Genomic DNA, 15,104 nt, shown 5'->3' with positions numbered 1-15,104 from the left:
GAGACAGCAGGACAAGTCATATTGGGCAGAACTCCACTAGGGAATTTATTAAGGAAATTAAAGAAATGGAAGGTTGGTTGTTCAGTCCCAGGGCTAAGTGATTAGTGTCTGTCCCAGTTCCTTGCAGCCCATTTTGATTCAACAGTGGGTTATCTTTTTCTCCTCTTAATTCTCATAGCACTTGTGCCTGCCTTATATTTACTCCTGCTATCTTACACTATAGCTGTTTGTGTATCCATCTAATCTCCTTTATTGAACTGGAAGCTCCTGGGAGAGAAAAAGATAATATTGTACTTTTTAAAAAATCTTCAACAACAAATAGCATAGGAGGAAATAAAAAAAAAAAAACTGGAGAGAAATAAAATTTCCTAAGCATTAGGCAAATATAAAGTGCTACTATTTTGAGGGGATACAATAACAAATTCATGTTGCCTGCCTGAATTTTGAATTAATTGAGATCTAATTCAAAATAGGCACATGGAGACAAAATATCCATTTTATTTTTGTTAAAATTGAAACTGGATAAGAGAATTTAAGGGTGCAGCAACAATGGACTTCCCAAAAATGCATGCAGAATTAGACAAACTCTCCCACTTGGTCCCAGGTGTAGATGGAAAACCTGTCTTCTTCATGTGGGGTCCTGGCCTGGTGAAACTTCCATTTAAGCAGAGAAGCAGACCAGAATGGTCACTTTTTGCAGGCATTTGCAAGCCCCAAAGAGAAAATATGAATGTGAGCTAAACGCAACAGACCAATTTATTTCCCCAAACTCACCAGTGAGGTATTTTCACACCTCTTCTCTTGGTAAGAAGGGAGTGGGAGATGTGGGGTGCAGACAGAGGTCAAGAATATTACTAATAAACAATCCCTCTTTAGGTGAGCACGAAACAGGGGAAAGAAGGTTTTCCTACCATCAAGATGCTTTCAAACTACATCTTATTTGATCTTTCAACCTATATAAGGCTAAGTATTATTACTCTGGTTTTATAGATGAAGGGAAAGCCCATAGATATTAAATAACTTGCTCTAAGTCTCACAGCTAGTAAATGTTAGAGTCAATATTTGAACCGAAAATTTGTGCTCTTTGTTTGACATGGAGCACAGTGTAAGGGTCTGATACGTGCTTGGTGAATAATAAGAAAAAAAACTCTGAATACAATTATGAATCAAGTAGATAAATCCCCCACATTTTAAGTGGTTCAAACCTTTTAAATGTAGTTATTCTGTATTGTAAATGTGTTTCTATAAATTCAAAATGGACAATCTTTAGTATATGTAGATAGACTATATTGGATTTTTTTCAAATTATTCTTCATCTGTATAAATTTCAATGGTTGGCAATTCCAATAGTTGACTACTCCAATATTTGGCTAGCTCTTTGAGGCCAGGGAACTGCTGTTACTTTGCATGCTCCACAACACCAATAGAAAGAGGTACAGAGTTCCTTTATAAGTGACTATTAAGAGAAGCAACATACAGAAGTAGAAAAATTCTTCATAATGATTTCAAGTTTTCTTAATAAACTCAAAATAAATATGCATGTGTATGTGTATACATATATCATATTTTATTCTTCAAGTGCCAACAGACTATATTTGGCACAATAAATGTTTTTACTAAGTTGAACAACTACACATTAGTGTGCTGTAAGTGTGTGGAGAATTACTGATTATTTAAGTGTCTCTGAACTAAGAAGAAAATAAAACACACAGGCTTAAACGGGAGCAATATAGGTGACATATAAGGAACGCTTTCCTGATCACAAGAGTTATTAAAAGATGTCCTCCCTTGGAGATCTCTAATACTAGGGTAAACAACTAGCTGGTTTAGACACCATGCTGCTTGGAGGCAAAGAGCTAGCCTGAGTGAACTCTCAAAGGATATAATATAATTACTTGACTTTCATGTAAAATATCACACAATCATTTTATATTCAGGATGCTTAATAATACTGAAACTCTGTGAAGAAATAAACCATATTTTGTACTAAAATATGGGTTGGGTATTCTTGAATTACCCAACACAGTGCTGGACATATAGTAGTTACCCAATAAATGTTTACTGACCAGATTGATTTTTCAATGAAGAAGAATGACAAATGGGAAAAGGGGAACTGGATTCTGTTCTTTGCTTTACAAATAAATTGTCTAGGACTTGGAGGAAATCAGTCAATCTCTCAGGGTCTTAATTTCTCTCCTCTGACAATCATGGCTTCTATGAGTTGAGGGCCTCTCTACCCCCACAACACTGTGACCCCACAGTCAGACTAGTCTGCATCCGGTTCATGCTGCCCATCAACCACATCAAAGGGAAAGGACAGTGGGTACCAAATAAGAAAGTTTGGCTTCTGGTGTCATTTTGCTCATCAACTAGCACTGTAACCTTGTCCAAATCATTTAATTTCCCTGGAATTCCAACTATAGAAGCCTTTTGGAAGCTGAAATATTCTGTAATTCCACCACAGTGGCATGCTGAATTATATTCTCTGTTTATTCACTTAATCATTTCCAATATGCTTTAGAAAAAAAAAATCCAAAATATCATTAAAATTACTTTAAAATATTTTAACAATCAATTATTTAAACAATATGCCTTTATCAATGTATAGTATATGTTCATTTATTTCTCTCAAATAGAAGAATTTATCTCAAATGTCCAATGTTCACTATCTTTCTAAGTTAATTTATTAGAATATATAGTAATATTAGTTACCATTTCATTTAGAAAATTTCTTTGACACCACAAGATTACCGTGCTTGAATAGCCACACTACTTACGTTGTGGCACCAATAATTTAGATAAGCCATATGAAGAAACTTTTCAGAAAGCTGAAAGCAAGCCAAAAGTCTTTGATTTGCTCCCTAGAAACAAAAAAATGTGATTTTTCCCTTTCAAATGACTTGTTATCAGCAAATATTTACATTAAGACCTACTGATAACCAAATAGTTTAACTAGTCAAACTTTAAGTGACAATTCCAGCATGATTAGAATCTGTAGATAAGGAAATGAATAAAATGAATAAAAGCCATATTGACTGTATGCTTGTATGTTTGAAAGGATGATGGTATTCATTCATTCAATAAGCATTTATGGAATCCCCCTATGTGCTAGACAATTGTGTGCTGGGGATGAAAAAGTGATAAGACATGGTTCTTTCCCAGGAGATATCCCCAATCTAATTGACAGTACAAATGTGTAAATAAGTACAGTGCTCTGTAAGAAGTTATGGAACAGAGGTATTAGTGTATATAACATGAAAGGGAAGAGAGTGTAACTAATGGGCCTAGAAATAAGGAACAATAGATTTAGACCTTCCACAAGGACCCCAGATGCTGGATTCAGATATGGAATATAGAAGGCTTATATGTGAAATAGCAAAAGAAGATAATACAACTATAAAAATGAGCATACATACAGAAAATAATCTATAAATTTGAGAAAAATGAGATTTCTAAAACATAAAGTTAAATGGTTGAAATCTGAAGCAGTATAATCAGAATTACAGAAGAAAGGGATGTTTAGCAACATTCTGACCTCCATCCACTAGATGCCAGTGGCACCTACTCCCCTCAGCTGTGAAAATCAATAGTGTCTCCGAACATTGACAAGTGCCTCTGGGGGACAAAATCACCCCAGTTGAGAGCCACTGCCATAAAGAACATATGAGAAACAAAAATTACTGGCCTATTTCACTCACAGTTGTGGATACAACATCCTAAACAAAATAATAGAGAATTGAATTTAATAGCAAATAAAATGATGATACCAGTTGAATTTTTTCTGAAGTGCAATTAAAGTTGCATATTTGAAAATCTATAAAAATAATCACTCACACTAGCAAATGAAAGAAGAAATTTACATCCTTTCAATAGATAAGCATATATACGTATACATACAAATATGCACATATATAGATCTATATATAGATCTATGTTTGTATGTGTATGTGTGTGTGTGTGTGTGTGTGTGTGTGTGTATGAACCAGCAGTTTCCAATTTTTTTGGCACCAGGGACCAGTTTTGTGGAAGACAATTTTTCCACAGACCGGGGTAAGGGGGATGGTTTTAGGATGATTCAAGTGTATTACATTTATTGTACACTTTATTTCTATTATTATTACATTGTGATAGGTAACAATTATACAACTCAACATAATGTAGAATCAGTGGGAGCCCTGAGCTTGTTTTCCTGCAACTAGACAGTCCCATCTCAGGGTGATGGAAGACAGTGACAGATTATCAAGCATTAGGTTCTTGTAAGGAACACAAAATCTAGATCCCTTGCATATGCAGTTCACAGTAGGGTTTGCATTTCTATGAGACTCTAATGCCATGGCTGATCTGACAGAAGGTGGAGCTCAGGTGGTGATGTGAGTGATGGGGAGGAACTGTACATACAGATTAAGCTGTGCTCACTCACCCGCCACTCACTTCCTGCTGTGTGGCCCAGTTCCTAACAGACCATGGAGCAGTACTGGTCTGTGGCCCGAGGTTTGGGGATCCTTGACACACTGTGTAAATATTTTAATATCTCCCACAGCATCCAGTGGAAGGCATTTTTTCCCCTTCATTTGCTTCTTTAATCTATATCTTGTAAGAATCAATCTGCGTGTGAATCAGAAAACATTCTTTAGATTCAGTGCTATGCCTGAAAGAAGGGGATACCAGTGAAACTGAGCTAATCAAGAGCCTTCTCCACAAGTTTATACCTCTTTATAGAAAAAGTTAAAGAGTAAGATTAACTAACAAGATTTTTTATAAATGTTTAAATTCCGTCCACTTAAGGACAGACTCTAGATTTATTATTTATTATTTTAGAGACAGGGTCTCACTTTGCTGTCCAGGCTGGAGTGCAGTGGTGTGATCACAGCTCACTGCAGCCTTGAACTCCTGGACTCAAGTGATTCACCTGCCTCAGCCTCCCAAAGTGCTGGGATTATAGGCATGAGCCACCATGCCCAGCCTAGATTTATTTAAATAGTACAACAAATGCCCATTAAAATGCTGGTCTCTATATTTTAAAAAGCAATTCAAATAACTTAAATTCAATGTATATTAATGCAAAGTAAAAGTATTTTTAAATGACTGTTTAGTTCAATGCTGTAGCATTCAACTAAATGGCCTTTGAAACCAACTGACCTCTACTGTTACCAGCCAGTAAATAAACATGAATGACTCATTTCTACACTCACATGAATGTTCATTTGCAGTGCCTTTAGAATGCACTGGATTTCAAAATGATCTCTATTATATTTTATTTAATCATGTATATAAATAAACCTGAGATGATTGTATGTTCCACAATCAAGCAAGCTGAATCTCTAGCAGTACCATCTCCAGCAAATAGTCATTTAAGGAAATGAAAAGAAAAAAAGATTCTAACATCAATGAGACTGAGAGAAGAGGTTCTTTGCAGGTGAGCTGCTCTACTCCAAACCACCATCCCTAGTCCTGGGAAAGTAGGAAGTCAATGTTATCTCATTATATCAAACTCTGGATTCTTGATTATCATACTCTTGATTCATACAAATACTGACCTTAATTGTATTCAGTTTGTACAAATGGACTCAGCTAAATAAAACCATGGAAATCATTTCTCTAAATACCTTGTCACTTATATGAGTGACCATAAGTAACTAACTTCAGTTAAAATAGGAGATAAGTGAAAGTAAATGAACCAGTGGGTGTGAAGTCTAACGTGCCTTATTAGCCTAATAGCTATTAAAAAATAATTATTATACCTAACAATGGTGAATTGCTGTGATAGGTGCTTCAAATATATCTATAATAATGACAATGATGACACAGCAATAATAATACTCAGTCAAAGAGAAATAAATAGCTTGTTGCCTGTCAGATGAAGGGAGGGTTCATGAAAACACTATTCTCATAGTACAGACCATGTTGTCTTCAGTGGTCACCATCCCACTTTTACCTTGAACACAATGCAGTCCTTGACTCTTCTTCTGAGATTGAATCAGTACTGGGATCACCATTGCCAAATAATTTCATCCAGAAATAGAGATTATTGCACTTGAATGAAAAAAGAGCCTGGGTGAATTTAGGGTTTGTCTTTGTGAATTTACACTTTTCCAGGCAGAGGATGCTTCCTGGGATGAACCCTGTCCCAGGAAGGTCCAGACATAGTTGCCTTTAAATATCTTCTGGCTCTCTACCTGGAGCCCTTCCTATTACTGCCTGCACAAGCCCTGCTGGGAGGGAATGATAAAGGGAAATTGATACATTTTCCAACCTACTCACACCTACAATTTGTCTTGCCTTTGGTAGTCTCAATGAAACCCACAACCCTAGCCTCAGGTGCCTTCAGTGGGGATATTTTTTGTTTGTTTTGTTTTCTCTTACCAACTTATTCATATATGCCCCATCAGGAATGAACTTTGTTAAGGGAAAAAAAAATGTGATTTTTTAAGATCAGTGATAGAACATAATCAGAATAAATGCTTTTCTACTGTTATCTTAAAACAAACAAACAAAGATGCCTGACTATATAAAATTCTCAGGCATTTTAGTAATATGGCCAGATAGAAAAAATTCAGGAAGACAGTTATAAGGCATGGTAATAGTGATCCTTTTAATCTATTATGTTCCCTTTCAGAAATTAAGAGAAGGAAGCAATCTCTGTCCCCCATTACATTCCCAAGACAGGCAGCAACTAAGTTCATAAATGAGAGTACCACTTATAGTTATCATTTGAGCACCACCCTTTATGCTAAGTGCTTTAGATGCATTATCTTATTTAATTATCACAGCAAATTTTGTGGTTTAGAAACCACCATTATTCTAAATATTATCAATGAAGGAAGAGTCTTAGCAAAATAAAATAACTTGCCCATGGTAACATAAATCATAAGTGACAGAGCTAGGTCTCAAACACATGTCTCTTTGAATCCAATGCACTTACCGCATGCTATAATGCCTAAAAATACCACTTTGTAAGGCTTGGGCTTATGTTTCAATCTTTGCTTCTAAACAGCGAGCTCCTTCAGGACATAATTTATTTCTCATTAATTTTTATATCTCCAGAGCATGGAATAATGCCTGATACAGAGCAGGAACTCAATGATTGTCAAATGAATAAAATGATGAATTAATAAATAAAGGAAGGAATTAATTTTAAAAGGAAACAGAAAATTGAGGTTTGTGCAAAAAGCTAATTCTATACCAAGAATATTATTCCTGTGGTTAGTTTTGTGCCCCTCCATTTACATTGTAGCAACATATGAGTATTTTATGATAAGTATCATTTTTACTTTAGAATTAAATGAAATGCTTTAAAAAATATGTACTTTACCCAGGGATTTAAATGAATGATTGAAATTCCATAATCAGAACATGACACAACCAAACCAGCATATAATCATATGTTTCCCATAATAAGCTACTTGAAATGTTCTTAGGGTTACAATACTGTAATCTAGACATGAGAGGAAGATCTGTGCTCTTGACAACATTCAACACAGGCACTTCCACTGGCTCTCGATAAAAGACAACCTCCTCTTTTGCATTACATGGATGTTCTCTCTTTCCTTATCAGTAAGCAGACAGTCCTAACTGTTACCTTCACATCCTTTGCCATCTTCCTCCAGCTTCTGGCCAGCTTGACATTTGCAGTAATAACTGCCAACTGTATTACAGCATCGATCTTGACAGCCACCATTGTCAATGGTACATTCATTTATATCTGCAAGTGAATAGTCAAACAGAATTAGCCTCTTGTAACTAGACATACAAAAAGAAACTTCGGTGGGTCTCTGTTAAAAATGAACCATCATAGAATGACATCATTATTTAACCTTGGATTAAATGAAATAAAACAATATTTCATTTTAATTAGAATGAATGCACTCTAATTTTGATGTGAAGAAAGAGACAAGTCATAATCTTGGTATCTGAAATATTACTTTTGAACAATAAACTAAGGTCTTTTCTAGTCTTACAGATTTGGGAAGCTTATGGTACAGACCCAGAAATTTTACATACAATCATTTGAGGATGAAATTGAGAACAATGAGAGAAACTAAACTAAGGTCAGGACACTAGACCACCTGCTTACCCATTAAATATGTTGTTATTGGCTTCTCAAATAATTATTAGTTACCCACCACTATATATATGCCATTGTAGTGGACAGTGTGAGAAAGGTAAAAGGGTATTTCTGTGGTTTCCAAAGTTTAAAATGTAGCTGGAGTTGAGGACTAAACAGAAATGTGATTTGGTTGAGTCCATATATACGATATGCCCACAGACCACTCCTAAACCTGTGGCCGTAAGTCATCTTTATAGACAGGACTCAATTTTATGTATTTATCCAATCCAGTTAACAATTGGCGAGTATTCCAATCCATCTTCAAGTCTGATAGTGGCCTGTGAGGTGGCTTGATTATGGTTCTGCTCAAATGAGGTACCTCTTCTGCATGTTGACTAGCTAACTTGATAGATCCTTGCCTCATGAGATGAGTGTGGCTGGAAGAGGGGATGGAGTGGACAAGGAGGAGGTATGGAGGGGCAGGGAAAAATGGGAGAAAGAGGAAGAGGGAGACAGAGGGAGACAGAGAGAGACAGGGAAGGGAGAGAAGGGTTTGGTCAGGAACAGCAGAAGAAGTAAAGTAGAAGCATAAGCAAAGTCGCACCGAAGTGTGGATCCATCAGAGCAGAAAACAACTGATACTGAAGGACCAATCAGGTAATAGGCAGACTGAGCAACAATGCATCTTGACTGAATGTAACTGATTTTGTCTGATGTCCTTGCTATGCAGCTTTGACTGTTTTGCTCAAGTTAACTTTTCATTCAAGTGTGTCTGGCTTCTCTCATTCAGCATTGTTTATGAGATACATCCATTTTGTTGCATATACTTGTAGATCACACATTCTTATTCCTGTGTATTGTTCCCTTCTATGAATATACTACAATATTCATTTCACAAAAGATGAGCATTTAAATATTTTCTTATTTTTGGCTTTTGTGAAGAGTGCTGCTATGAACATTCTCATGCACGTCTTCAATGAGCTTACCAATGCGTTTCTGTTGGGTAATACAGTTGACCCTTAAACAATACAGGTTTGAACTATACAGGTCCATTTTATATGTGGATTTTTCTAAATACAGTGGACCCTCTATATCAGCAGGTGCTGCATCCACAACCAAATGTGGATTCAAAGTACAGTATTCACAGGATGTGAAACTTGCATATGTGGAGGGCCTGTTTTTTGTATACTCGAGTTCCACAGGGCCAGACGCAGGACTTGAGTATCCACAGATTTTGGCATACACAGGTGTCCTGAAACCAATATACCCCTGCAGCTACTGAGGAGGAGCTGTACATCTAAGACTGGACTTGCTGGGTCAAAAGGTCTAAGGTGTTGTTTAGTATTTATAGACAAATGGTCTTCTTAAAAGGCTATTCTAATTTACACTCCCACCAGTGGTATATTAGAGTTCAGATGCTACTCATTCTTGCCAACATTTGGGATATGCTGGGTTTTTCATTGATCTATTCTGGGAGTTTAATAATAGCATCAGGTTATGATTCTAATTTGCATTTTCCCAGTGATTAATCAGATTAAGCACATTCTCATGTTATTGGCCATTTGGATAACATCTTGTTGAAATGCTTGTTCAAATAGCTTTTCCATTTGTCCAATTCTTAAAATATTCATTATTGTACTTGTGGGTCCTCAAATAGGATGCTAAGAAAAAGTGGTGGCAATGGTTATCCTTTTCTTGCTTCAAATCTCAGGAGAGGTTTTAATAGTTCAAGGTAGGTATGATGGGTACTGTAGGGTAGATACAGATAGATATAGATAAATGTTCCTTTCTAATCCTAATTTCTTTCATATTTGATTCATAAACAGGTGTAAAGTTTTATCTACCACTTTTTTGAATCTATAAAGATAATTAGATGTTTTTTCTTATTCTGTTAACATGATAAATAACAGGATTGAATTTTGCATCTCTAAAATAAACCTCGTCATGATACGCTACTTTTTTTATATATGCCTGAGTTCACTTAGGTAATACTTCATTTGGAATTTTTATGATTTTTTCCATGAGACAGATTTGCCTGTACTTTTTCTTTTCGGTAAATAGTCTTGCTTGATTTTGACACCCAGGTCATACTAGGTACATCAAAAAAAAAGTTAGAAGTGTTTCCTTCTTTTCTATTGCTGAAATAATCTGTGCAAGATTGGTATAATTTATTAATAAAATGTTTGAAAGAGCTCATTTATGACACTACCTGAGGCCTGGGATTGTGGGGTGCGTGTGTGTGTGTGTGTGTGTGTGTGTGTGTGCAGGCTTTCAATTACAGATTCAATTTCTTTGATATAAGAATATTCAGATTTTTATTTAAATATGTGGGATAAATCATGTGTTTCAAGGAATTTGTCCCTTTCATATTAATGTTCAAATGTATTACTGTTAAGTTGCTCATAATATTCTCATACTACTGTTTTAAATGTCTGTCCAATTGTGCTGAGGTCACCTTTCCTATTCCTGAAATTCATGCGTGTCTTCTCTTTTGTTTCTTATCAGTTTTGCTAGGAATTTGTGAGTTTTATCTATCTATCTCTCTTGGCTATCTATCATCTATCTATTTTAGTCTTTTCCTAAAAAAGCCCTGTAGCTCTATTGATTTTTCAGCATTGCACATTTTCCCCACATAATTAATTTGTGCTGTGATCTTTATCATTGCCTTTATTCTACTTCTTTGGGTTTCTTTCACTGTTCTGCTCCTAAGTTCTTAGATGGAAATTTAGATAATTGATTTTCAGTCTTTCTTTTAAAAAATATTCCTGGTTATCTGTAAACATGTAACCAATCACCTTAACACTAAGTGGCTTAGAAAGACAACTTACTATTATTCTCTACCTGTCTAGGGATTCTCAGGTAATAATCAACTGGTTGGTGTTCATTTGGGGTCCTACAGAAGGTAGTAGTAAGGTGACAGCTAGAGGTAGACCTGCATGGAGGCTTTGACACTCCCATGTTGGGATTTGGGCTGAGATGGTCGGAACATCTGGGTGGCTAGTCAGATGTCTCCCTCTCTCTCCATGAAGCTCCCCACATGCCAAACTCCTGCTTTTCTCCTGCTTGGTGTCCTCAGGGTGGAGGACCGGTGGCTTACCTCCCCCAGGGAGACTATTAAAGCAGATTTAAAGACAAGTTGCAAGGTTTCTTATGATCTAGACTTGGAAGTCACATAGCCTAACTTCTTAGACTTTTGTTAGTTAAAGCAGTCACAGGCCAGCAGAGATTCTGGAAGGGTGGGGAATTCCTCCTATCAATCAGAGAATTGAATACACTGTGTCCAAACGAGGAAAAAATTGATGCCAGCCTTGTTGGAAAGACCACATCACACTCATATGTTCGTTTTCCTAAAAATAAAAGTATTAGCTGCACAACACAGATTTTAATGTTTCATTTTAATTATCATCGACACAAACTATTTCCTAATCTACATAAATATTTCTTCTTTGGGTTATTTTGAAGTATGTTTTGGGATTTTTTTTTACACGTTTGAGGAATTTTCAATCATCTTGTTATGAAATGCTAGACTAATTCCATGGTGAACAAAGAATATACTCTGCATGATTTCAATTATTTACAATTTGTTAAGGCTTGCTTTAAATTCCAGCACATGGTCAATTCTGTTTTTTTTTTTTTTAAATCTATATTTACTGGAAAATAATGTACACTCTTCAATGGTCAAATGCTATATTTTCTGTATGTACATATGTGCATGTATACAACATGTACTTACATATATTATACGTGTAATATTTCAAATATGTACAAATATGTATATTTATTTGATTTGTTAATCATGATTTTCATATCTCTATATATTTAATAATTTTTTCATATGCTTGTTCTATCAGTTAGCAAGACAAGCATAATGAAATTGCTTTATTTAATTTTACATGTGCCCTTTTCTGACTGCAATTTTTGTTTCATATAATTTGAAGCTCTATTATGAGGGGCATACAAACTTAGGATCCCCACATCTTCCTAGTAGATTAACACTTTGTTATTATAAAATGTTCCTCTTTAAATCTAGCTATGCTTTTTTCATTAAAGTTGAATTTTTGATGTTATAGCTGTATCAGTTTTCTTTTGGTTAGTTTTTGTTGTTGTTGTTTATTTTTATTATTATACTTTAGGTTCTAGGGTACATGTGCACAATGTGCACGTTTGTTACATACGTATACATGTGCCTTGTTGGTATGCTGCACCCATTAACTCATCATTTACATTAGGTATATCTCCAAATGCTTTCCCTCCTCCCTTCCCCCACCCCACAACAGGCCCTGGTGTGTGATGTCCCCTTCCTGCGTCCATGTGTTCTCATTGTTCAATTCCCACCTATGAGTGAGAACATGTGGTGTTTGGGTTTTTGTTTTTGCAATAGTTTGCTGAGAATGATGGTTTCCAGCTTCATCCATGTCCCTACAAAGGACATGAATTCATCCTTTTTTATGGCTGCATAGTATTCCATGGTGTATATGTGCCACATTTTCTTAATCCAGTCTATCATTGATGGACATTTGGGTTGGTTCCAAGTCTTTGCTATTGTGAATAGTGTCGCAATAAACATATGTGTGCATGCACGTGCCTTTATATCAGCATGATTTATAATCCTTTGGGTATATACCCAGTAATGGGATGGCTGGGTCAAATGGGATTTCTAGTTCTAGATCCTTGAGGAATCGCCACACTGTCTTCCACAATGGTTGAACTAGCTTACAGTCCCACCAACAGTGTAAAAGTGTTCCTGTTTCTCCACATCCTCTCTAGCACCTGTTGTTTTCTGACTTTTTAATGATCGCCATTCTAACTGATGTGAGATGGTATGTCATTGTGGTTTTGATTTGCATTTCTCTGATGGCCAGTGATGATGAGCATTTTTTCATGTGTCTTTTGGCTGCATAAATGTCTTCTTTTGAGAAGTGTCTGCTCATATCCTTTGCCCACTCTTTGATGGAGTTGTTTTTTTCTTGTAAATTTGTTTGAGTTCAATGTAGATTCTGGATATTAGCCCTTTGTCAGATGAGTAGATTGCAAAAATTTTCTCCCATTCTGTAGGTTGCCTGTTCACGCTGATGGTAGTTTCTTTTGCTGTGCAGAAGCTCTTGAGTTTAATTAGATCCCATTTGTCAATTTTGGCTTTTGTTGCCATTGCTTTTGGTGTTTTAGACATGAAGTCCTTGCCCATGCCTATGTCCTGAATGGTATTGCCTAGGTTTTCTTCTAGGGTTTTTATGGTTTTAGGTCTAACATTTCAGTCTTTAATCCATCTTGAATTAATTTTTGTATAAGGTGTAAGGAAGGGATCCAGTTTCAGCTTTCTACATATGGCTAGCCAGTTTGCCCAGCACCATTTATTAAATAGGGAATCCTTTCCCCATTGCTTGTTTTTCTCAGGTTTGTCAAAGATCAGATGGTTGTAGATGTGCAGTATTATTTCTGAGGGCTCTGTTCTGTTCCATTGGTCTATATCTCTGTTTTGGTACCAGTATCATGCTGTTTTGGTTACTGTAGCCTTGTAGTATAGTTTGAAGTCAGGTAGCGTGATGCCTCCAGCTTTGTTCTTTTGGTTTAGGATTGTCTTGGAAATGCGGGCTCTTTTTTGGTTCCATATGAACTTTAAAGCAGTTTTTTCCAATTCTGTGAAGAAAGTCATTGGTAGCTTGATGGAGATGGCACTGAATCTATAAATTACCTTGGGCAGTATGGCCATTTTCACGATATTGATTCTTCCTATCCATGAGCATGGAATGTTCTTCCATTTGTTTGTATCCTCTTTTATTTCATTGATGACTTTGCATGTCATTTCATTTTCTAAACTTTAGTTTTTCCCTTTTTTGTATTCATATATCTGAGAAATTCTCTCTCTATATATAAATATACCTGTATATACATTATTTTAATATATTTTAAACATCTTTGACTTTTAGCTGTAGTATCATATCATTGACTTTTAATGTAATTGCTAATGTATTTGGATTAAATTTACCATTTTATCGTTTTTCTAAATTCCCCATAGATTTTATATTACTTTTATGCTCAACTCTTACTTTTCTCAAAGTTTATTTTTGGTGTTCTATTTGCCCTTTTTATTAGACTGTCGGTCATATATTCCTTTGTTATTCTTTTAGTGGTAATTCTAGATATTAAAACATCTATTATTAAAATCTAATATAAATTAGTACTTTAACCACTTCCCATATAATGCTAGAACCTTACAGTTTAACTCTTTTAAAGCTTTTCCTACCTATTATATTATTGTTATTATGTATTTTATTTTTGGATATTTAAACCCCATAAGACATCATAGTTATTATTTTATATATTCAGAAGTAATTTAGGTTTATTCACATAGTTACCTTTTCTGGCATTCTTTATTGCTTCCTTCATTTCTGTGCTTCTTTCCAAAATAATGTCCTTTGGCCTGAAAATTGCTCTTAGTATTTCTTTTCATATGGATCTGCTGGCAACATTTTTTTCATATTTAGTCAGGAAATGGCAATATCAAAAAAGGTGATTTTTTTCACCTTAATTTTTAAATAAAATATGTTAGCTTTTTTTAGATTTACAGAAAAATCTTAAAGAGTACAGAGTTCACATGCACTCCAACATTCCATATTTCACTGTTTTAAAGATCTTATTAGTATAGCACATTAGTTATAATTAATAACCTAATATTGATAGATTGTATTATCTAGTGCATATTTAATTAAAATTTCCTTAGCTTTTACCTAATGTTCTTTTCCTGTCCCAGGATGTCTCCCAGAATTTTATATTTAGTTGTCATGGTCCTTAGGTTCTTCTTGACTATGACAGTTTCTCAGACTTTCCTTAGTTTTGATGACTTTGATGGTTTTGAGAACTACTGGGCAGGCATCCTATAAAATGTCTCTCAATTTGGATTTTTGTAGTGTTTTTCTTATTTTAGACAGGGATTGTGGGTTATAAGGAGGAAGATTATAGAGGTAAAGTGTCTTATTACCTCAACATGACTTAGCACTATTGATGTTGACCTCGATCCCTGGCTGATGTAGCATTTGTCAGGTTTCTCCATTCTAGA

At 35.4% G+C, this 15,104-nt stretch overlaps 1 protein-coding gene across 2 annotated transcripts in view; it reads right to left on the bottom strand.

The window, feature by feature from the left end:
- The window catches only part of LOC134809620 (putative EGF-like and EMI domain-containing protein 1), a 704,739-nt gene that overhangs the window by 303,880 nt on the left and 385,755 nt on the right, over positions 1–15,104 (bottom strand). For both annotated transcript variants that reach the window (XM_063807317.1, XM_063807318.1), the window contains exon 5: positions 7,580–7,702. The gene's annotated coding sequence lies outside the window, so the exon portion shown is untranslated. The remainder of the gene's footprint in view (positions 1–7,579; positions 7,703–15,104) is intronic.

The sequence above is a fragment of the Pan troglodytes genome, chromosome 2, assembly GCF_028858775.2.
Source record: "Pan troglodytes isolate AG18354 chromosome 2, NHGRI_mPanTro3-v2.0_pri, whole genome shotgun sequence".
In the NCBI taxonomy this organism is placed as follows: Eukaryota; Metazoa; Chordata; class Mammalia; order Primates; family Hominidae; genus Pan; species Pan troglodytes.
Note: the sequence above shows the minus strand (reverse complement) of the source record. Positions and strands in the feature narration are given on the sequence as shown.